Source organism: Ceratotherium simum, chromosome 5 (genome assembly GCF_057802395.1).
Source record: "Ceratotherium simum simum isolate JZ-2026a chromosome 5, ASM5780239v1, whole genome shotgun sequence".
Classification (NCBI taxonomy): domain Eukaryota; kingdom Metazoa; phylum Chordata; class Mammalia; order Perissodactyla; family Rhinocerotidae; genus Ceratotherium; species Ceratotherium simum.
In genome coordinates this window covers 57528940-57552390 of record NC_141904.1, presented here as the reverse complement: position 1 = coordinate 57552390, position 23451 = coordinate 57528940, and positions in this window count along the sequence as shown.

Sequence of the window (23451 nt, the reverse complement as noted above, 5' to 3'; positions counted from 1 at the left end):
GGAGTGAGCTTCCCCCATTGAACTCTCCCCCTCTAAGACACAACAAAAAGGACCTTCATATTCCAACAGAAGCTATCCACACAACACAGGGGATGTCTGAGGCACCCAGGCAGCCGTACACCTGAGCACTGAGGTGATGGAATCCTCAGAGTAAGTGGAAGGAGGTAAGAGGAGCTCCCTTCCCTCTCCAAAGACTGCAACCCAGAGACTGAGAGGACGCGGCTCTCAGAGGAGGGGGAGGGGCGGTTCACCATGTGAAAAATGGCGCTCTCCAAGACCCCTCACAGCCCGAGGGGATCCCCCTATGGAGGGAGCGGAACTGGTGCCAGGGTGGTTTCAACAAGCTAGACCCTCAGGAGAGCAGAGAGCAACAGAGAGGCGAGAAACCGCTGAGATCGGGGAGGCGAAAGTAAACGCCCCTCCCCCACCCGGCCCGCCTGACTGGTGCTTCAGCACAGTGGCACTTCAGCTCATCCCTGTCCCCACAGGCAGCAGCACCCAGGTGCCTGGGCTCCACCAGCAGGGGCAGCGTGACCACGCCACACCCCCACAGGCAGCGGCCCCCAGGTGCCCAGGCCCAAGCAGCAGCAGGGTGATCCTGTGCCCCCATACCAGAGGCAGCAGCAGCAGCTCACGCCCCACCGTGCCACAGCCCCAGCTGCTCCAGCTGGGCCAAGCCACGGCCCCAGTTTCCCCGGCTCCACTGTGCCCTGCCCCCAGCTCCTTCGGCTGGACCACTCCACCCACCTCTGGCTCCAGTGGCTTTGGCTTGGCCTGTGCTCAGGCTCCAACTGACTTGGCGCCAGCGACTTCAGCCCAGCGCACTCCAGTTCCAGCTTCTTTGGCCCAGCACACTCCAGTTCCAGCTTCTTTGGCCCAGCAGTGCTCCAGCTCCTCCTTCTTCAGCTCAGCACACTCCAGTTCCAGCTTCTTTGGCCCAGTGCACTCCGGTTCCAGCTTCTTTGGCCCAGTGCACTCCGGTTCCAGCTTCTTTGGCCTGGTGCACTCCAGTTCCAGTTTCTTTGGCCCAGCAGCACTCCAGCTCTTCCTTCTTTGGCCCACAGCACTCCAGTTCCAGCTTCTTCGGCCCAGCGGTGCTCCAGCTCCTGCTTCTTTGGCCCAGCAGCACTTCAGCTGCAGCTGCTTCAACTCACCTGCACCTGAGCCACAGCTGCTTCAGCCTAGCTGCGCTCCAGTCTCAGCTGTTCCCACGCTCCAGCTCCAGCTGTTCCCATGCTTCCCCCCCAGCAGCCTCCACTCAGCCATGCCTCAGATCAGCCAGGGGCTGACAAGAGTGCCCATGGATTGAGGCAGACCAGGATACACAGCCCTTGACCCCCATCCAGCGGCAGCAAGAGGGAACTGTGACCATATCTTTTCACTATGAGGAAAAGTAAGCCAACACTGACAGGCACCATGCAAAAATATATTAAATCTCCAGACCAAAAGGAAAATGACAAGCACCCAGAAGTCAACTTGGAAAGCACAGAAATGTATAACCTTAATGACAGAGAATTCAAAATAGCCATCGTAAAAAAGCTTAATGAAATACAAGAAAACACAGACAAACAATTCAATGACTTCAGGAGTTTCTTCACAAAAGAGATTGAAACTATTAAAAAAAACAATCAGAAATCTTAGAGATGAAAAACACAATAGAGGAGATAAAGACAAATCTGGAAGCCTTAAGCATCAGAGCTGACAATAAGGAGGAGAGAATTAGCAATATTGAGGACAGCAATGCAGAAATGCTCCAGATGGAGGAAGAAAGAGAACTAAGACTAAAAAGAAATGAAGAAACTCTCTGAGAAATATCTGACTCAATTAGGAAATCCAACCTAAGGATTATAGGTATTCCAGAGGGAGAAGAGAGGGAAAAAGGAGCAGAGAACTTGTTCAAAGAAATAACAACTGAGAACTTCCCAAACCTGGGGAAGGAGCTGGAAATACCAGTGAATGAAATAAATAGATCTCTTAAATATATCAACACGAAAAGACCCTCTCCAAGGCATATAGTAGTAAAGCTGGCAAAAGTCAACGACAAAGAAAAAATATCAAGGGCAGCTAGACAAAAAAAAAATAACATATAAAGGATTTCCTATCAGGCTCTCAGCCTATTTCTCGACAGAAACTTTACAGACTAGGAGAAAGTGGAATGATATATTAAAAATTCTGAAGGACAAAAACTTTCAGCCAAGAATACTCTATCCAGCAAAAATACCCTTCAGATATGATGGAGAAATAATAACTATCCCAGACAAACAAAAGCTAAGGGAGTTCATTGCCACAAGACCCCCACTGCAAGAAGTGCTCAAGAAGGCCCTCATCTCTGAGGAAAAAAAAGAAAGGGGATTCAAAGTTTTGAACAAGGAGGAAAATAGGTCATCAAAACCAGAAAAATTGCAGTCCTCTATCAAAATAGATTAGCAAACACTTAATTATAAAACCAAAGATCAAGGGAAGGTAAGCACCAAGCATAAATATAACCTCATCATGTTAAACACGAACTCACAACACAAGAAGGAATAAGATGTGACAACAATAATGTAGAAGGGGAAGAGGAAAGGGATCAAATTGACTTAGTCTAAGGGAATAAGAGGCCATCAAAAAATGGACTATCACATCCACGAGACTTTTTATACAAACCTCATGGTAACTACTAAACAAATAATCAGAACAGAATCACACACAACAAAGAAAGAGAAAACAAAGAGAACTCCCATACAGAACTACCGAACTAAATTGGTAGTCCAAAACACGCAGGACGAGAAACAGAAGAAATGCAAAAGAACCAGAAAAAGAGCAATAAAATAACAACAACAAGCCCCCATATATCAGTAATTACCTTAAATGTAAATGGACTGAATTCTCCAATCAAAAGACACGGAGTGGTGGGATGGATTAAAAAACAAGACCCGACAATATGCTGCCTCCAGGAAACACATCTCAGCTCTGAAGACAAACACAGGCTAAGAGTGAAAGGATAGAAGACAATACTCCAAGCTAATGGCAAACGAAAGAAAGCAGGTGTTGCCATACTTATATCAGACAAAGTTGACTTCAAGATAAAACAGGTAATGAGAGACAAAGAGGGGCAATATATAATGATAAAAGGGACACTCCACCAAGAAGACATATCACTTTTAAATATATATGCACCCAACACAGGAGCACCAAGGTACATAAAGCAACTATTAACAAACCTAAAAGGAGATATTAACAACAACACAATAATAGTAGGGGATCTTAACACCCCACTCTCATCAATGGACAGATCATCCAGACAGAAAATAAATAAGGAAATAATGGACCTAAATGAAAAACTAGATGAGATGGACTTAATAGACATATACAGAGCACTCCATCCAAACACAGCAGATTACACATTCTTCTCAAGCACGCATGGAACATTCTCAAGAATAGACATATGTTGGGAAACAAGGTATGCTTGTATAAATTTAAGAAGATTGAAATCATAACAACCATCTATTCAGACCGTAATGCCATGAAGTTAGAAATCAACTACAAGGAAAAAACTGGGAAGGTGACAAAGCTGTGGAGACTCAACAACATGCTACTAAACAACCAATGGATCACTGATGAAATTAAAGGAGAAATCAAAGCGTATCTGGAGACAAATGAAAATGAAAATACACTGTACCAACTCATGGGATGCAGCAAAAGCGGTCCTGAGAGGGAAAGTCATAGCAATACAGGCTCACCTTAACAAACAAGAAAAAGCCCAAATAAGCAACCTCAAACTACACCAAACAGAATTAGAAAAAGAAGAACAAACAAAGCCTAAATTCAGCATAAGGAGGGAAATAATAAAAATAAGAGCAGAAATAAATGAAATTGAAATAAAAAAACAGTAGAAAGGATCAATGAAACAAAGAGCTGGTTCTTTGAGAAGATAAACAAAATTGACAAACCCTTAGCCAGACTTACCAAGAAAAAAATAGAGAAGGCTCAAATAAATAAAATTAGAAATGAAAAAGAAGAAATTACAACAGATACCACAGAAACACAAAAGATTATAAGAGACTACTATGAAAAACGATATGCCAACAAATTGGACAATCTAGAAGAAATGGATAAATTCCTAGACTCATACAACCTCCCAAAACTGAATCAAGAAGAAATAGAGAACCTGAATGGACCGATCACAAGTAAAGAGATTGAAACAGTAATCAAAAACCTCCCAAAAATAAAAGTCCTGGACCAGATGGCTTCTCTGGAGAATTTTACCAAACATTCAAATAAGACTTAATACCTATCCTTCTCAAACTATTCCAAAAAATAGAGGAAGATGGAACACTTCCCAACACATTCTACGAGGCCAACATCACCCTGATACCAAAGCCAGGCAAAGACAATACTAAGAAGGAAAACTACAGACCAATATCCCTGATGAACATAGATGCAAAAATCCTCAACAAAATATTGGCAAACTGAATACAACAATACATTAAAAAGATCATACACCATGATCAATTGGGATTTATACCAGGGACACAGGGATGGTTCAACATCCGTAAATCAATCAATGTGATACACCACATCAACAAAACGAGGAACAAAAACCATGTGATCATCTCAATAGATGCAGAGAAAGCTTTTGACAAGATCCAACATCCATTTATGATAAAAACTCTCAACAAAATGGGTATAGAAGGACATAATAAAGGCCATATATGACAAACCCACAGCCAACATCATACTTAATGGGGAAAAACTGAAAGCTATCCCTCTAAAAACAGGGACAAGTGTGCCCACTCTCGCCACTCTTATTCAACACAGTACTGGAGGTTCTGGCCAGAACCTTAGGCAAGAAAAAGAAATAAAAGAAATCCAAATAGGCAATGAAGAAGTGAAACTCTCACTGTTTGCAGATGACATGATCTTATATATAGAAAACTCTAAAGAATCCATTGGAAAACTATTAGAAATAATCAACAACAATAGCCAAGTGGCAGCGTACAAAATCAACTTACAGAAATCAGTTGCATTTCTATATGCCAACAACGAACTAACAGAAAGAGAACTCAAGAAGACAATCTCATTTATAATTGCAACAAAAAGAATAAAATATCTAGGATTAAATTTAACCAAGGAAGTGAAAGACCTATACACTGAAAAGTATAAGACATTATTGAAAGAAATTGAAGAAGACATAAAGAAATGGAAAGATATTCCATGCTCGTGGATTGGAAGAATAAGCATAGTTAAAATGTCCATATCACCTAAAGCAATCTACAGATTCAATGCAATCCCAATCAGAATCCCAATGACATTCTTCACAGAAATAGAACAAAGGATCCTAAAATTTATATAGAACAACAAAAGACCCCAAATAGCCAAAGGAATCCTGAGAAAAAAGAATAAAGCTGGAGGCATCACAATCCCTGACTTTAAAATACACTACAAATCTATAATAATCAAAACAGCATGGTATTGGCACAAAAACAGACACACAGATCAGTGGAACGGAATTGAAAGTCCATAAATAAAACCTCATATCTATGGGCAGCTAATCTTTGACAAAGGAGCTAAGGACATACTGTGGAGAAAGGAAAGTCTCTTCAATAAATCGTGCTGGGAAAACTGGACAGCCACTTGCAAAAGAATGAAAGTAGACCATCTTCTTTCACCATACACAAAAATTAACTCAAAATGGATCAAAGACCTGAATGTGAGACCTGAAACAATAAAACTCTTGGAGGAAAATATTGGTAGTACACTACTCGCCATCAGCCATAAAGGGATCTTTTTGAATTCCATGTCTACTCAGACAAGGGAAATAAAAGAAAAAATAAACAAGTGAGACTTCATCAGATTAAAGAGCTTCTACAAGACAAATGAAACCAGGATCAAAATGAATAGGGAACCCACCAGCTGGGAAAAAATATTTGCAAACCATATATCTGACCAGGGATTAATCTCCATAATATGTAAAGAACTCACACAATTGAATAACAAAAACACAAACAACCCGATCAAAAAATGAGCAGAGGAAATGGATAGAGACTTCTCCAAAGAAGATACACAGACGGCCAATAGACACATGAAAAGATGCTCAACTTCACTAATCATCAGGGAAATGCAAATCAAAACCACACTAAGCTATCACCTTACACCGTTAGAAAGGCTATAATCGCCAAGACAAAAAGCAACAAATATTGGAGAGGCTGTGGAGAAATGGGAACTCTAATCCACTGCTGGTGGGAATGCAAACTGGTGCAGCCTTTATGGGAAACAGTATGGAGATTCCTCAAAAAATTTAAAATAGAAATACCATATGATCCAGCTATCCCACTACTGGGTATCTACCCAACGAACCTGAAATCAACAATCCAAAGAGGCTTATGCATTATAAAGCAATGTTACCACAATAAACCAAAAAAAAAAAAAAAAAAAAACCCAAAAAACAAAAAAACAAAGAGGCTCATGCACCCTTATGTTCATCGCGGCATTATTCACTATAGCCAAGACATGGAAGCAACCCAAGTGTCTCTCTGATGATTGGATAAAGAAGATGTGGTATATATACACAATGGAATACTACACAGCTATAAAAAAGGCAAAATCGTCCCATTTGCATCAACATGGATGGACCTGGAGGGTATTATGTTAAGTGAAATAAGCCAGAAAGAGAAAGACAAACTGCATGATTTCACTCATATGTGGAAGATAAACCAACACACGGACAGATAGAACTGTTTGGTGGTTACCAGGGGATAGGGGGGTGGGGGGTGGGCACAAGGGGTGGAGGGATGCACTTATATGGTGACTGATAAACAATAATGTACAACAAAAATTTCACGATAAAAAATTAAAAAAAATAAGGAATCTAAGTGTAATACAAATAAATAACATAACCAGACTAGAGAAGGTAGAGAAGAAAAGACCTACCCTAAGTAACTCTGGAAAACAATATTTTGACTGGATACTATGAGACTAAAGATGAAAAGGACTGTACACAAAGATTGTAGGTTAGTTAATAAATTTGTTTCTCTCTGTGGGTCTCACAGGGGAATGAGTTAGCAATTCTGGAACCATTTTATGTTCAGACTAGTCTGGGTCCAATTAGGAGACAGAAACCATACAGTAATTTGAATAGGTAAAGTTTAATATAAAGAATTATTATTATTTTCCAATTATTTTATTGAGGTCATATTGGTTTATAACATTGTGTAATTTCTGGTGTACATTATTATATATTAGTGTCTGTATAGACTGCATCACGTTCGCCACCAATAGTTTAATTTTTATCAGTCGCCGTACATATGTGCCCCTTTACCCCTTTCAATCACCCCCCCCACCCCCTTCTCCTCTGGTAACCACTAATCTGTTCTCTTTATTCATATGTTTGCTTATCTTTCACATATGAGTGAAATCCTACTGTGTTTGTCTTTCTCTCTCTGGCTTATTTTGCTTAACATAATACCCTCAAGGTCCATCTATGTTGTTGCAAATGGGACGATTTTGTCTTTTTATAGCTGTGTAGTAGTCCATTGTGTATATATACCACATTTTCTTTATCCATTCATCAGTTGATGGGCACTTGGGTTGCTTCCATGTCTTGGCTATTGCGAATAATGCTGCAATGAACATAGGGGTGCATAAATCTCTTTGAATTGTTGATTTCAAGTTTTTTGGATAAATACCCAGTAGTGGGATAGCTGGATCATATGGTATTTCTATTTTTAATTTTTTGAGAAATCTCCATACTGTTTTCCATAGTGGCTGCACGATTTTGCACTCCCACCAGCAGTGTATGAGTGTTCCCTTTTCTCCACTTCCTCTCCAATGCTTGTTATTTTTTGTCTTGTTAATTATAGCCATTCTGATGGGTGTGAAGTGATAACTCATTGTAGTTTTGATTTGCATTTCCCTAATAATTAGTGATATTGAACATCTTTTCATGTGTTTGTTGGCCATCTGTATATCTTCTTTGGAAAAATGTCTGTTCATATCCTCTGCCCATTTTTTGATCGGGTTGTTTGTTTTTTTGTTGTTGTTGAGTTGTATGAGTTCTTTATATAATTTGGAGATTAACCCCTTGTTGGATATATGATTTGCAAATATTTTCTCCCAGTTGGTAGGTTGTCTTTTCATTTTGTTCCTGGTTTCCTTTGCCTTGCAGAAGCTTTTCAGTCTGATGCAGTCCCATTTGTTTATGTTTTCTTATGTTGCCCTTGCCTGTGTAGACATGGCATTCAAAAATATGCTGCTAAGACCGACATCAAAGAGTATACTGCCTACATTTTCTTCTAGGAGCTTTAGGGTGTCAGGTCTTACATTCGAGTCTTTAATCCATTTTGAGTTAGTTTTTGTGTATGGTGTAACATAATGGTCTACTTTCATTCTTTTGCAAGTGGCTGTCCAGTTTTCACAACACCATTTATTGAAGAGGCTTTCCTTTCTCCATTGTATATTCTTGGCTCCTTTGTCAAAGATTAGCTGTCCATAGATGCATGGTTTTATTTCTGGGCTTTGAATTCTGTTCCATTGATCTGTGTGTCTGTTTTTGTGCCAGTACTATGCTGTTTTGATTGCTATCGCTTTGTAGTATATTTTGAAGTCAGGGATTGGGATGCCTCCAGCTTTGTTCTTTTTTCTAAGGATTCCTTTGGCTATTTGGGGTCTTTTGTTGTTCCATATAAATTTTAGGATCCTTTGTTCTATTTCTGTGAAGAATGTCATTGGGATTCTGATTGGGATTGCATTGAATCTGTAGATTGCTTTAGGTGATATGGACATTTTAACTATGCTTCTTCTTCCAATCCACGAGCATGGAATATTTTTCCATTTCTTTATGTCTTCTTCGATTTCTTTCAATAATGTCTTATACTTTTCAGTGTATAGGTCTTTCACTTCCTTGGTAAAATTTACTCCCAGATATTTTCTTCTTTTTGTTGCAATTGTAAACGGGATTGTCTTCTGGAGTTCTCTTTCTGCTAGTTTGTTATTAGTGTATAGAAACCCAACTGATTTTTGTAAGGTGATTTTGTACCCTGCAACTTTGCTGTAGTTGTTGATTATCTCTAATAGCTTTCTGGTGGATTTAACCTAAAGAATTATTAACTATAACAAGGGATTAGAGAAATGAGGGATTGGCTAGTAAGAAGTAAGGAGAACTCTAAAGAATATAGGAATAGCATATATAAGCAGCAGCCACTGCCTAGGGCTGAGAGAGACAACCCAGGGAAGAGCCTTCCTCCCTCAGGGTGGAGATCCAGACCTTATTGGATAAGACATGGCCATGGCTCACTGAATGGCAGAGGAGTCACTGTGGTGCCGTGCTGTCAGAACTTGCTAGAAATCCACTTGCTATGGTGCCAGGAAAACTGTTCATGGGGAGATAGCTCACTGGAGGCACTCTATGAGGAAACTGCCCAAAAGGGGTGCCAGGGGAAGCTGCTGGGCACTGGTGCTTCTGGCTGCTCTGCACTGCAGGAGCCAGCTGCTAGAATCTGGTATTGGGGAAGCTGTCTACACAGTAGGAGCCACCACTGGAGAAGCTGCTTGCACTGCAGGTTCTGGAAAAGCCACCCATGCTGCAGGAGCTGGGTTCTGGAGAAGCAGCCCATACAGCTGGAGCCTGCCAGAAGGAACACACCAGACCAGGTCTTCCTCATTCCTCCTGCAGTGTTTCTCCATGGCCCTCTACTGACAAAGTTTAACATGGTGCCAGCTGACAAAGGAAAATATTTAAATGGACCAACTCCATTTTTGCATATCATATAAGGAAGGATGAATTTGGATTTGAGAGGCAATAAATTGATAACTGGCAGAGTCCACCCCTTTGTCTACTTGCCTTCCATGTATCCCCTCTTACACACATTTGAATATAACCTCTCCATAATTCCACCTAACAAGATACAGCTTTTTATCTTAGAAATGAAGAAGTTCTAACAATTGGGAGAAGATATTTGCAAACCATACATCTGATAAGGGCTTAATCTCCAAAATATATAAAGAACTCATGCATCTCAACAACAAAAAAACTACCAACCCAATTAAAAAATGGGCAAAAGACCTGAACAGACATTTCTCCAAAGAAGATATACAGATGGCCAACAGACACATGAAAAGATGTTCAAAATCATTAACTATCAGGGAAATGCAAATCAAAACTACAATGAGATATCACCTCACGCCCGTCAGAATGGCTATAATTAACAAGACAGGAAACAACATGTGTTGGAGAGGATGTGGAGAGAAGGGAACTCTCATACACTGCTGGTGGGAGTGCAAACTGGTGCAGCCACTATGGAAAACAGTATGGAGATTCCTCAAAAAATCAACGATAGAACTACCATATGATCCAGCTATTCCACTGTTGGGTATTTATCCAAAGAACTTGAAAACACCAATTTGCAAAGGTACATGCACCCCTGTGTTCATTGCAGCGTTATTCACAATAGCCAAGACTTGGAAGCAACCTAAGTGCCCATCAAGGGACGAATGGATAAAGAAGCTGTGGTATATATACACAATGGAATACTACTCGGCCATAAGAAACGACGAAATCCAGCCATTTGTGACAACATGAATGGACATTGAGGGTATAATGCAAAGTGAAATAAGTCAGAGGGAGAAGGCCAAATACCGTATGATTTCCTTCATTAAGTAGTAGATAATAACAACAATAAACAAACACATAGGGACAGAGATTGGATTGGTGGTTACCAGAGGGGAAGGGGGGAGGGAGGAGGGTGAAAGGGATAATTCGGTGCATATGTGTGGTGATGGGTTGTAATTAGTATTTTGGTGGTGAACATGATGTAGTCCATGCAGAAATAGAAGTACAATGATGTACACCTGAAATTTTTGCAATGTTATAAACCAATGTTACTGCAATAAACAAAAAGGAACTTCAAAAAAAAAAAAAATCCATAACCTTTCAGTCTTAGAGTTCCAAAACCTCTCAGTCTTAGGGTTCATCATTTGTGAAAATGGAGATAAAATTGCTTATCTCACAGGGCTGCTGTCAGGACTAAATGAAATGTCTGGAAAGGTCTAGAATGACCTGAAATGTACCAGGAACTTAATAAATGTCAATTTCCCTTTCCCATCCCTCCTTCTTCCTTCAGTTCAATAAATATATTTTACAAAAAGAAAAAAAAAAAAAAAAAAAAAAGAAATGAAGAAGTTCTTATGCTCTCCCCCAAAAAAGGACACACACAGTTCCAACAGTTATTGTATCTGTTGCAGGCTATGTTAATTACTCCTTAAATTCAGTCATAGTTCCACTGAATATTCTATTACCTAAAGACTAAACTGTAAGGTTAAATAATGTATAAAATATAAAATAAAAATGAGAAGAAGGAAAAATAAGGAGAAAATGGTTAGCATATACAAATAAACATGTACATATAACAAGCAACTAAAATGTAGTTTCTATAATTGGTCATAAGGCTGTAACTGATGTCTATGACTTCCTTCTTCACTGCCCATTCAATATTTCCCTCACCCTCAGGCAGAACCTCAGTTGGTTGGGGATCTTTACCTGGTAGAGTGACCTAAACCTTAATTCCCAAAGACTCTAAGTACTTAATTGTCCTGCCTTTCTTGGTTGCTCTAGTTTTCCATTAACTTTTACTAATAGACATGGAAGTACTAAGAGATGGCCTGAAGAACCCTGGGTATATATAGATAAAGAAATAAATACAGGTGAATGTATATGTGTGTGTTAGTGTACATGGATATATTTCCTAGCTCTATCTGCTGAGAGGGCCTAGAAACAATGACACCCCAGTAGCGATGAGCATACTTGGTGCCCAGATCTTCATTTTTAAATATGATTCTCCAACAAAAAGAACCAGAAATTCTTGGAGAAATGATTGATTCCAGCACTGGAACAGGGAAAATACAAGATGATCCCAGGGCATCTTGTGTACCAGCAAGTAAAAACATGTTTAAAAAATGAGAGGAGCAAGTTGAAAGGACACAGGACCCATCTGGAAAGGGCTCTCAATGGCCAAAACTGAAACAGTTTGAGCAAGAAAATAAGTAATGGTAGTATTGGAATAAAACCCACAAAATAAAATAAATACTCATGAGCCCATACTTAGATAAATAAACAACTGAATAAATAAATTAATGACGGAGAAGGGATAGGGGAATTCCATTTAATAAATGTAGAAGGAATAAAGGAAATAGAAAAATCACTGTTGGAACACGATCATAATGATTGTCGCATGTAAGATCCACTCATTGATGCTAAAATTGGCTAGCAAAAGCTTGAGGATAAATAGGATATTTGTACCGTCTAAAAGTATCTCCACCAAGCTATTAATTAAATACAAGGAGAAAATCATAATTTTACAGTGAAGAAACCTGGCACACACCATCTTAATTAAGTGATCAAGAGTAAAATAAGACACAGTGAAATCATGTACCCCCGATATGATACACAACACCATTTCTCCGGCATTCTTATCAAAATTTCATAACTTCAATCCAGTCATGAAAAAACATCAGACAAACCCATATTAAGGGACGCTTTTGAGTACTCTTCAGAAGTTTGAAGGTCATAAAAGACAAAGACTGAGGAACTTTCAGAGATTGGAGGAGACAAAGACGACATGAAAATGAAATGCAATGTGGAATTCTGGATTGGATCCTGGACCAGAAAAAGGGCATTAGTGGACCCTTGATATGATGCGATGAGAAAGGCACTTCACCTCTGTGGTCTTCCTCTCAAAAACCCATAACTCCAGTCTACTCATGAGAAAAACATCAGACAAATTACAGCTGAGGTGTAGCCTACAAAATACCTGATCAGTACTCAAAACCATCAAGGTCATCAAAACCAAGGAAAATCTGAGAAACTGTCACAGCCAAGAGGAGCCTAAGGAGGACATGACAAGTAAATGTAATGTGATGACTTGGATGGGCTCCTGGAACAGAAAAGCGACACTAGATAACAATGAAAGAAATCTGAATCAAGTATGGGCTTTAGTTAATAATAACGTATCAATATTGTTTCATTTATTGTGGCAAACATACCACACTAATGTAAAATGTTAATAAAAGAGGAAACTGGGTATGGGTATATGGGAACTCTCTGTACTATCTTTTCAATTTTTCTATAAATCTACAACGATTCTAAAACTTAAAAATTTATTTTACTTACTTTTTTGCTGAGGAAGGCTCACTCTGAGCTAACATCCACTGCCAATCTTCCTCTTTTTTCCTTTTTACGTGAGCTGCCGCCACAGCACAGCCACTAACAGAGGAGTGGTGTAGGTGAGTGCCCGGGAACTGAACCTGGCCATGGAAGTGGAGCGCGCAGAGCCGAAACACTAGGCCACTGGGACTGGCCCAAAAATTTATTTTTAAAAAAAGGACATCAATAGGAAAACTGACGAAATTCCAGTAACGTCTGTAGATTACTCAGTAGTATTATATTAAGTTTTTGCTTTTGATAATCGTGCTATGGTTATATAAGAGTTAACATTAGAGAAAGCTGAATGGAGACTATAAGAGTACTCCTTGCACTATCTTTGCGACTTTTCCGTAAATTAAAAAATATTTTTAAAACATTTTTTATAAATGAGCTTGAAATGTTGCCAATTTTTAAAAAAGGAATCCAGTCTAGGGCCTTGTGCACCATTCTCAACATCGGCCTCACAACGATATGTACATATTTTCAAAAGTACAAACTGTTGAGAGTAGCCAATGTACATATGGCTCATTTTTATGGAAAGCAGTTTGGAAGTCATGAACAAAGCTGGAAGCGCAACCAAGGCAATAAATGAGGCCGCCTGGAGAGTCCCAGGGAAACATTGTGAGACGTTACATAATGGCAGCCAGCAGCGATGGAAGAATTTATTTTAGGTTTCCAGTTTAAATATATATGTATATATACTTATGTGCACTGGGGAAGGCCAGTGGAAGTCATCATCTGACCTCTCCAGTGGAGGGCCCCTAGCCTGTACTAACCTGTGGGGGATTCCAGCTGTCCCTGGCGCTGTCTAACTGAATCCTCAGAGCCACTCGCCCAGGAGAAGGAAGGGGCTGGCTAGGAGTGTGCTTGTGGGCCTCTTGGGGCTCTCTTTGCTTTTTTGTTGCTGGTATGAGGCTGACTTCTTTTGCTCGTGAACTTGGCTCAACGCCTTGCTCTGTTTTTGCAATCTGTCAACCCCTTGCTCCAACTCGAGCAAAATTTAGCTCTAGAATTTCCAGCTCAGGGGGCCTTAGATTGGGAGAGAGACCGGAGTCAAGGCACATTGTGTTTTTTTCACGACTGAGGGTTGCTGGTTGGCCATCCCACAGCAGTGGATATAAGACTGATGCATGGGGTTGCTGCCCACTGCTTCTAGGTGTGCAAGTTACTCAACTGTGAGAGTAACTGGGATTAACTCCAGAGGAGCAGAGAAGATGCTCCCTGCAACTATAAAATGAGCATGCCGTGTCTCTTCTACCTCTTCTGTCCTGTTTTCCCCAGGTGTGTCGGCAGCCCCTGTTCCTGGCTACTGCCCTGAGCTAGTCCCTGCTAAAATGTAAACTGGGGGTGGGGGGGGGACAAGGGGGACGGACAAGGGCCTGGGCAAATACTTTGGAACTCTTTTTCTCCTTGGATTCTGTTAATTTTACATGTCAACTTGACTGGACTGAAGGATGCCCAGATAGCTGGTAAAACGTTATTTCTGGGTGTGTCTGTGAGGGTGTTTCCAGCAGAGATTAGCATTTGAATTGGTGAACTGAGTAAAGCAGATGGCCTTCCCCAAAGCAGGTGGACACCATCCAATCTGTTGAGGGCCCGAATAGAACAAAAAAGGCAGAGGAAGGGCAAGTTTCTCTCTCTTCACTTGAGCTGAGACATCCATCTTCTCCTGCCTTTGGACATCGGCTCTCCTGGTTCTCTGGCTTTCAGATTCAGATTGGAATTTATACCATCAGCCCCCAATTCTCAGGCCCTCAGGCTTGGACTGAATTACACCACCAGATTTTCTGGTTCTCCAGCTTGCAGACAGCAGATTGTGGGACTTCTTGGCCTCCATAATCATGTGAGCCAATTCCTATAATAAATCGCCTCTTATAGCTATCATCTGTCTGTCTGTCTATCTATCTATCTATCTATCTATCTATCTATCTCTATCTTATCTATCTATGTACCTCCTATTGGTTCTCTTTCTCTGGAAAACCCTGACTAATACAGCTTTCTCTTGGTTCTCTTCCCGTCTCTCTGAACCCTCCTTTCATGGTTCATTTTCTCCAGCTCCTCTTTATACTTTTGAAACATGAGTGTAGAAGAGGAAGGTTTGGGTCCACGATGCAGCAGAGTCTCCAAATAGCTGCGTGTCATTGGGCAAATCAGGGAACCCCCCTGAGCCTCAGCTCCTTCATCTGTTAAGGAGCTTGCAGCGGCTGCCCCCGGGCTCCGTGGGCTCTGCGAAGTGTAAGGAACTGCCCCAGAGAGTGAGTTCCTGGAGGACAGGGACCTCATGACCTTGAGCATGTCCTTTTCCAGCGCCTTGCACAGTGCCTGGCGTATAGTAGGCACTCGATAGATGCTTGCTAAATACACAGGTGACTGTAAAAATGCTAGTCATTATGCTTATGCATTCATATATGTCACGAGCCATATCATTTAGGTTCAAGATACTACTGGAGAAAACAAAAACAACAAATCTGGAGGTAGAAGGTGTATGGATAGTTAAAAATTATAGCTGCAATAATTTGAGAAATAAAATGCATTAGAGTTGGCATGATGCTCCACGTTGTTCACTGACTGTGTCTTATTTGAGTGGCTCAGTGGAGCCTCTCTCCTCTTGACATATGTGACCTGTCTGGGATCTTTGTTTCTGGACTTAGATTACCCAGTTTAAATCCTAACCTGCTGACATAGCATGTCCATTTCCTTAAGAATGATTTTAGAGGAGCCAGGAAAAGCTGATTCCATTTTAAAACGTCAAACAAACTAAAAAAAGGTATTTGGAGGAAACAGAAGAAAACTTCATAAGACTATTCCTCAGAGAGATAAGAGAAGGAATTACTTCCTTTAAGCAAGAACAAAATGTTCTGCATAAGGGACAATCACTAAATAAGAAAGAGCTGCTCTCGGATATTAAGAAATATAATAATCGAAATAAAAATTCATTAGGTTTTTAAATTCTAGCTGAAGAAATGTTCTAAAGCATGGAATCAAGTGACTAGGAGAAGGAAAATAGTTGATAATCAAAAGAAAATTGGAGGATAAACATAGGATACCTATCATTCAACTTAGGATTTCCAAAAAGAGAGTGAGCTGAGGAAAGGAAGGGGCAGGAAATATCAAAGAAGTACTTAAAAGAACTTCCCAGGACATACGTCTCCAAAGTGTAGGGCCATGATGAATGAAGAGACTCATCCCATCAGGACAACAGGGATAAAGAGAGCAGCTTAAAAGTTGAGACTGAGAAAGACAGAGAGAGAGAGAGAGAGAGAGAGAGAGAGAGAGGGAGAGAGAGAGAGAGAGATTGACTTTCAAAGGACCAGGAATAAAAATGCCATCAAACTTCCAAACCAACACCTCAGGAGCTGAAAGATAGAGGGGCAATGCCTTCAACATTCCAGTGGAAAATTACTTCCAACATAAAATTCAACACCCAGTCAAATTATTAATCAACTGTGATGTTTAATAAAGATATTCTTTAGACACCCAAGGTCTCACAAAATTTACCTCCACACCTTTTCTCAAGAAGCTAATAAAGGATGTGGCGCACCCGAACGAGTGAGGAAAATCCAGAAAGAGACAGAAAATAGGATTCCAACACAAGAGAGAAGGAAAGAGAATGCCAGCTGGGCAGCAGACCGGGAGAACACCCAAGCTTACTGGGGCAGGAGCATGAGGACGCCGGGGGAATTCTCCTGGAATAAACTGGAACTGAGGGAAAAGCTAACGCCTCTGACCACGTGGAAGGTTGTACGGGAAGAGTTAATAATGGGGGTACATAAAACAAAGCAAATGTTTTTTAAAAAGGTAAAAAACCAGAAAAGTTGTAACAAGACAGGAAATAATAACATCAAACACTACTTGCTTAAAGGTGAATAATGTTTATATGGTCATAATAATATAAACACTGAGTATTGATTTAACTAAAATTGTAATAAATATGTCAGTTAGGATCCCAACAAGAAACAGCTCTCATATGGGGGTAATTTGAGGAGTTTTCATATAAGAGATTGTGTGGGCAGAGTGAAAAGAAACTACAAGGGAAGGTGCAGTACCAGTATGGGGGCCGTTACCCCTCCAGGGCTGAGGAGGCAAGCGGGGAGCAGTTGTCAGAAACGGGAGAGAGCTAAATGGAGGGGGTGCCTGACAACAGAGTCAGGGATGCAGCCTCCACAGCAACCTAACAGGAAGGGGCATAAATACCTGTACTCACTCTCCGTCCCCAACTGCCAGCCTGTGCCCCACATTGGCGCAACCCACCTGGAAGCCCAAGGGTAAGAGGGCCTATTGATGTGGTCTCTACAGGTCTATACATGTCAGAGTGGTTCTGGAAGGGCTAGAGGAAGGGAATTTAAGGAGAGCACAATTCTCATGTGTCATAAAGAGCAGGAAGTTAGGAGCCTGGCGTCTAAACTGGTCAGTCAAGAAAGGCAAGATCAGCCTATGATTTAGAAATATGGCAGCGAATGCCAAAAAAACAGCTGAAAGAGTTGAAGGAGGGTGCTCTGGGGAGTAAGAGGGATGAGGGACAGGTCAGAGGATTGCTGGTTTTCGTTATACATCTATTAGTACTAATATGACTTTTAAAACTTTGTACATGTATAATTTTGATTCAAGTAAAAAATAACAACATTGAGTCTAATCATGAGAAACACATCAGACAAATCCCAATAGAGGGGCATCCTACAAAATACCTAACCAGTGCTCTTCAAAATTGTCCAGGTCATCAAATCCTACAAGGGAAGTCTGAGAAACTGTCACAATCAAGAGGACCCTGAGACATGGCAACTAAATGTTATATGGTATCCTGGATAGGATGCTGGAACAAAACAGGGACGTGAGATAAAAACGAAGGAAATCTGAATAAAGTTTGGGCTTTAGTTAATGATAATCTATCAGTATTGGTTCACTAGTTGTAAGTAATGTAGCATACTGATGTAATATGTTAACAATAAAGGAAACAAGGGGCAGGGTATATGGGAACTTCTGTACTATCTTAATTTTTCTGAAAATCTAAAATTATTCTAAAAAAATAAAGTCTTAAAAAATAATAAAGGAATTCGTAATAGAAATAACCTTGAAAGACAACAAGAAAATTTTATGTATTTTATTTGCATTATTTGGAGTTTTAGTACAATTGGATGTTTTTCTAGGCTTTTAAATAATTTTCACATTCAAGACATTAAGTCCCAGAATTTCAGCGATGATCCTGGTCATTCATTCATGTAACAAGTATGTATAAAATGCTAACGATACGCTTGGCAGTACTCTGTACTCAGCACTTGGGATACAGGGACATTTTCAATACAGCCCTGCCATTGCCCTTAAACCCCTCAGAAGCTGCTGGCTACTCTTAGGTTCAAACCAAGGAACACAGTCCTGCCTGCCTGCCCCTGCAGGCCTCTCCAGCTCACTTTGCACCATTCCTCCACCCCTCTCTGCTCTCTAGCCACACTGGCCTCTTTTGGTGCCTTGAAGACGCATGTTCCCTACTGCCCCAGGGCCTTTGCACATGCTGTTCCTCTGCCCAGAACACCCTTTCTCTCTCTGCTCCCCTCCCCTTTGCTAGGTAACTGTTACACTTGGAACCTCTGTTCAGGTATCACTTCTTTAGAGACAACCCATCTACTTGTAATTATCCCCTGATCATATGGTTATTTGAGTAATGCCAGTCTCCCCCACGGAATGTTTTCTTTTAGATTCTGACAGCTGGGACAGTGTCCTTTTGGGGACGGTGCCCGTGTTGTTCACACTGGTCCCCAGCTCCTGACATAATGCCTGATATGGTGCAGGGACTCCATGAGTGCTTGCTGAAGGAATGAATGAATTAATGGTAAACATGATATGGCCCATATCCTAGCCTTCCAGTCTAGTGCAGATCCAAACCAGGGCTTTAGCTCCTGAAAGACATAGAAGTGGCCATCTCTCCAGCTACTGTCTGAGTTCCAGCTACCCCCTAGGTCTGGCTGCATCAACTCCTGGTCTACCTGCCCGCAACAGTAACGTTCGCACCCTCATAGCCGTTTGCTTAGTTCAGATTCGCAAAAACCTTCTGAAGTCTACATCCACGTCATTCCTGTGCGGCCGCTGAGAAAACTGACATCCAAAGAGGTTAAGTAAATCGCTCAAAGCCACACGGTTACTGAGAGCTGCATTTAACCCTGTTTTCTTACTGCCTCCTGGACTCTACCTCCCAAATTTAGCACCAGCTCTGGGCAACAGCAAGTATCTGCACCTCCACTGGAAGCTTTGCCCCGGGATGATGTGCAGTCCCGGGTTGTTTCTGCGTCTCCAAACTGGACCGCGCGCGCCCCCTCGCGGTTCTGGGGGAAAGGGGACGTCCGCGCTTCATTTCCTCCTGGAAAAGAAAGAAGTGGCGGGCGACGCGCGAATTCGGTGTAGTGGCCGCGGCGGGCACCGCCACGGGCACTTCGGGTGCGTGTCCGGGGATTCCGGGACGCAGGGTTGGATCGTCCTTCCCAGGTCTTTGGCCCGCCCCCACCTCGGGCCTGTGAGCAGTGTGGGCGGCGCCCAGGCCTGTTTGGGAAGGCTTCCGCACTGGGGCCGGAGGCAAAGTCTGGGGGGAAGGCGGTCAGATGAGTCTGGGGCCTCCTGCCCCAGCAGGGCGACCAGGGTGGGGTTTGAAGCCCGAGTCTACGACCTCGGGTAGATATCCCATCGCTGAGTCTCAGCTTCCCCAACTGTGAAATGGAGATGATGACAACTATCCCGTTGGAGCCAAGACGGCCTGGGGCGCGAACTGGCATCCAGACAGGCTCGAGGGCTCAGACAGAGGCTGGGGGCTTTTGGGAGAGTGCCGGTTGTCTGAATCCGGCTCCCCCCCCCCCCCCCCCCCCCGGGAAACTTGCACCCTCGGCCTGCTGGAAGACTGAGGGGAGGGCATCCTTTATCTTTAATACTTTGATTAGTACATAAAACATATACTACTTGATCACAGTACCAAAAATAAATTAGAATTTCGACCCACTGCTTTTAACCACTGTTCATTGAAATAGTCTTTAGTTATTCTTGGCTGAAATTGATTCAGGACACAAATTATTTCCATGATCACTTTATCCTTGCTTATGTTTCAGGGGATAATTTGTCTCCTGACAAAATCCAACCCTTATGTTAAGGATTTTTCTTATCTGTTTAGGTTCTAAGTAAATTAGGGAAGTATATTTGCATTTCATCAACTGCTTATTTTCAGGTGATTTAATCTGTTTAATCTCCAGCTTCATTCCAAACAGGGATGGAGGCAGCAACAGTTTCTTGCCCACTGGTGTGTGCCAGGCAGAGTGCCAGGCACTGGAGGCAGACAGGTGGATCAGACAGGGATGGTGAGGGATGGCTGAAACTGTGACTGTCCACAAGCAATCCTGGCCTTGACGGGTGGGACCATGTGTTGTGTTTGGGGAGGGCTTCATCCTCTGGTCACCTACACAGCTGGTCTCGGCTGTGGTCTAGAAGATATGGTCCATGGAGGCTATGTGGGAACCTGGCTCTCTCATTCTATGTCAGCTCCCAGTACAAAGTTTCACTTCTTGCAGCCTCACAAATATTTCCAAGGGTCAAGATAAAAAGAGGGGATGAGAGGAAAAGAATCAATGGAAAAGACCAGAATGGGAAGGATGTTGCCAAATGCCAATTTATTACCTTTATTTCCTGACCAAATTTCACCCTTTGATGTATGTGGTTCTCCCACCCCACCCCACTCCCACACGCATACTATGGCTTCCCTAGAAGATAAGTGGAGGGCCTCTTAATCCCTGGTTCTGACCAGTGTCCTTCTAACTATGTTTTAGAGTGGACACTTAGGCCTCTTCTTTCTTGTGTCCTCCGTTCTTAGAAAAGTTGGAGCACTCTCTGAACTCTGCAGCATGTTTTCAGAGGCTGTCAGTTGCCAGATTGGGCAGTGAGCTGTGTGTGGGCGGGCGAGAAGTCACCAGTGGGCAGGTATGGCGTCTAGAAAGGGAGCAGGAGCATTGCTCTGCCTTCCCCAGTCACTCAATCATACGGTGATGTGAGCAAAACCCAGGAAGAAAGGCTCTCCTCTCCCCAGTGGCCTCCCTAAGGCTCTCCCTCTATCACAAGCTCCAGATACTGATCCTTTTCCTGGAGTCCAACTCCAGAACAAAGGAAGAAATGCAAATGGCCACTAAATACAGGAGAACATGGTCCACCTCATTAGAAACCAGACTGCAATGAGATACTGAGCAGTTTGTCAATTTTAAATATGCATAATTCAGCAGTTCCGCTTCTAGAGATGTATCTTAAGAAAATAGTTGAATAAATGCATCAAGATAAATGTGTGAGGATATTTTTGAATCACTAATTATAATAGAAGTCCCTCTGCAGGAAACTGGTTAAGAAATTATGGAGCATATCTAGGCTGGAATGTCATATAGATTAAGAAGGCTAAGCAGCAGACAGCCTCATGGTTTTGGTGGTGTTTCACCAACACCCTTGGGGCCCTGGCCTGGTCTCCGCCCCTGGCACCCCTGACATTCATGCCCAAACCCTGACATCCCCTGCTGCGAGGGTTGGGAATGACCCAGAAAGGGGTACCAAAAGTGTCACAGAGGGTGGGCAGAGACCTAGAAGGAAGCAGAGCATTGAACCAAGAGCTCCGCCAGAGGAACAACAAGCTGCATGAGGTTTATTCAGAGAAGGCTACTCCGGAGGCAGCCTTCTGTGGATCCTGGTTCTTCCGGATGACCAAAGAATTTGTGGTGCTTCCCTCACTTGGTCTGGCTGAATTCCTGAATATCCTGGCAGTGAGATGAAAAATAAAACATTTCTGTCCAGTGGTGCACATGGACAGGAAATCCCAGCCCCTGGGGCTTCTGGTGGATGCCGTTGTTTGGGGAACCCAGTACCGCTCCTCTCTTTTTCTGGCAGCAATGCCTGTTTTTCTTTGGGCAACCACTATCTCCTGCTTCCAGCCTCTGTGGTTCAGGTGAAGCTAGCTCTGCCCCCTGGTTCCAAAGGTGCCCTGTCAGAGCCAATCCCTAGGACTTCTGCTAGTATTACTGAGAAGAGTCTTCTTTCTCCATAGGGGTAGCATGCAAAGCTGGGGCCACCTCTGCCTCTGCAGAGGGTTTAAGTACTAGGTATGGGCAGGGTGTAGGGAGCCACGAGGGAAAGTACAGAAACCCAGTGTTAGCAGCCCCTGAGCTGTCACCACACTTAGGCCAGGCTGACAAGGAGAGGGAGGGATTCTGGGCCCCTGGAAGGAGAGAGTCATGTAGAGGAGGCTGCCTGGTCTGACGGATGGAGGTAAGAGTCTCCAAGGTTTACTGAGACAAGAAGACCAAGATGGGGTCGAGTTGGGAGATCAGCATAGCTGGAGCCAGGTAGTGAAGACAGAGCAGGAAGAGATAATGTGGGAGAGGAGGAGGTCAGTATGGATTTTATTCTAAATGGCTATTGAATAAAGGCCACTGCAGGAGATTTTTAATCAGAAGTCAGTGGTCTGATTTACCTTTTTGGAGATCAGCTTGGATCCTGGGTGGAGAAATGCACTGTATCTGGGGACAACAGGGGAAGCGGGAAAAGCCCTTGGGAAGATGTTGTGGAGGAGGATGCCGTGGTATCGACAAGGGATGAGGCAATGGAGAAGGGGGAAGAGGCGGGATTCAGGTGCACAGACAGAAGTCAAAGGGGGCAGGGGTTTGTGGTGAAAAGTCATATGACTTTGGCTACCCCACTTCTCCGAGTGTCAGCTTCCTCTTCCAAGCAGAGACACTACCCACTTCACAAGAGTAAGTTTCACAAGTGTAGTGGTTAAGAGTACTGTTTTTGGGTCGGCCGGTGGCTTAGCGGTTAAGTGCACTTCCTCCGCTGCTGGCGGCCCAGGTTCAGATCCCAGATGCGCACCGACACACAGCTTCTCCGGCCATGGTGAGGCCGCGTCCCACATTCAGCAACAAGAAGGATGTGCAACTACGACATACAACTATCTACTGGGGCTTTGGGGGGTGGAAAAAAAAAAAGGAGTATTGTTTTTGTCAGAAGTGGATTTGAATCTCAGGTCTTGTGGGTACCAGCTGTGGGACTTGATGAAAGTCAGTTAATGACAGATTGTAGCATTTATTGAGCGCTTGCTTCGTGTTAACGAACAGAATCCTCCCCAGACTAGGAGACTTTCTCTTATTGTTATTCCAGTTTAGGGGTGAGGGAACAGTGGCATGGAAAGAGCAAGTCATTTGTTCGAGGTCCAGTCGGGATTTCTCTAACCACCGCATTACCCTAACTTTTCTGCGCCGGAAGCGGGGATACCA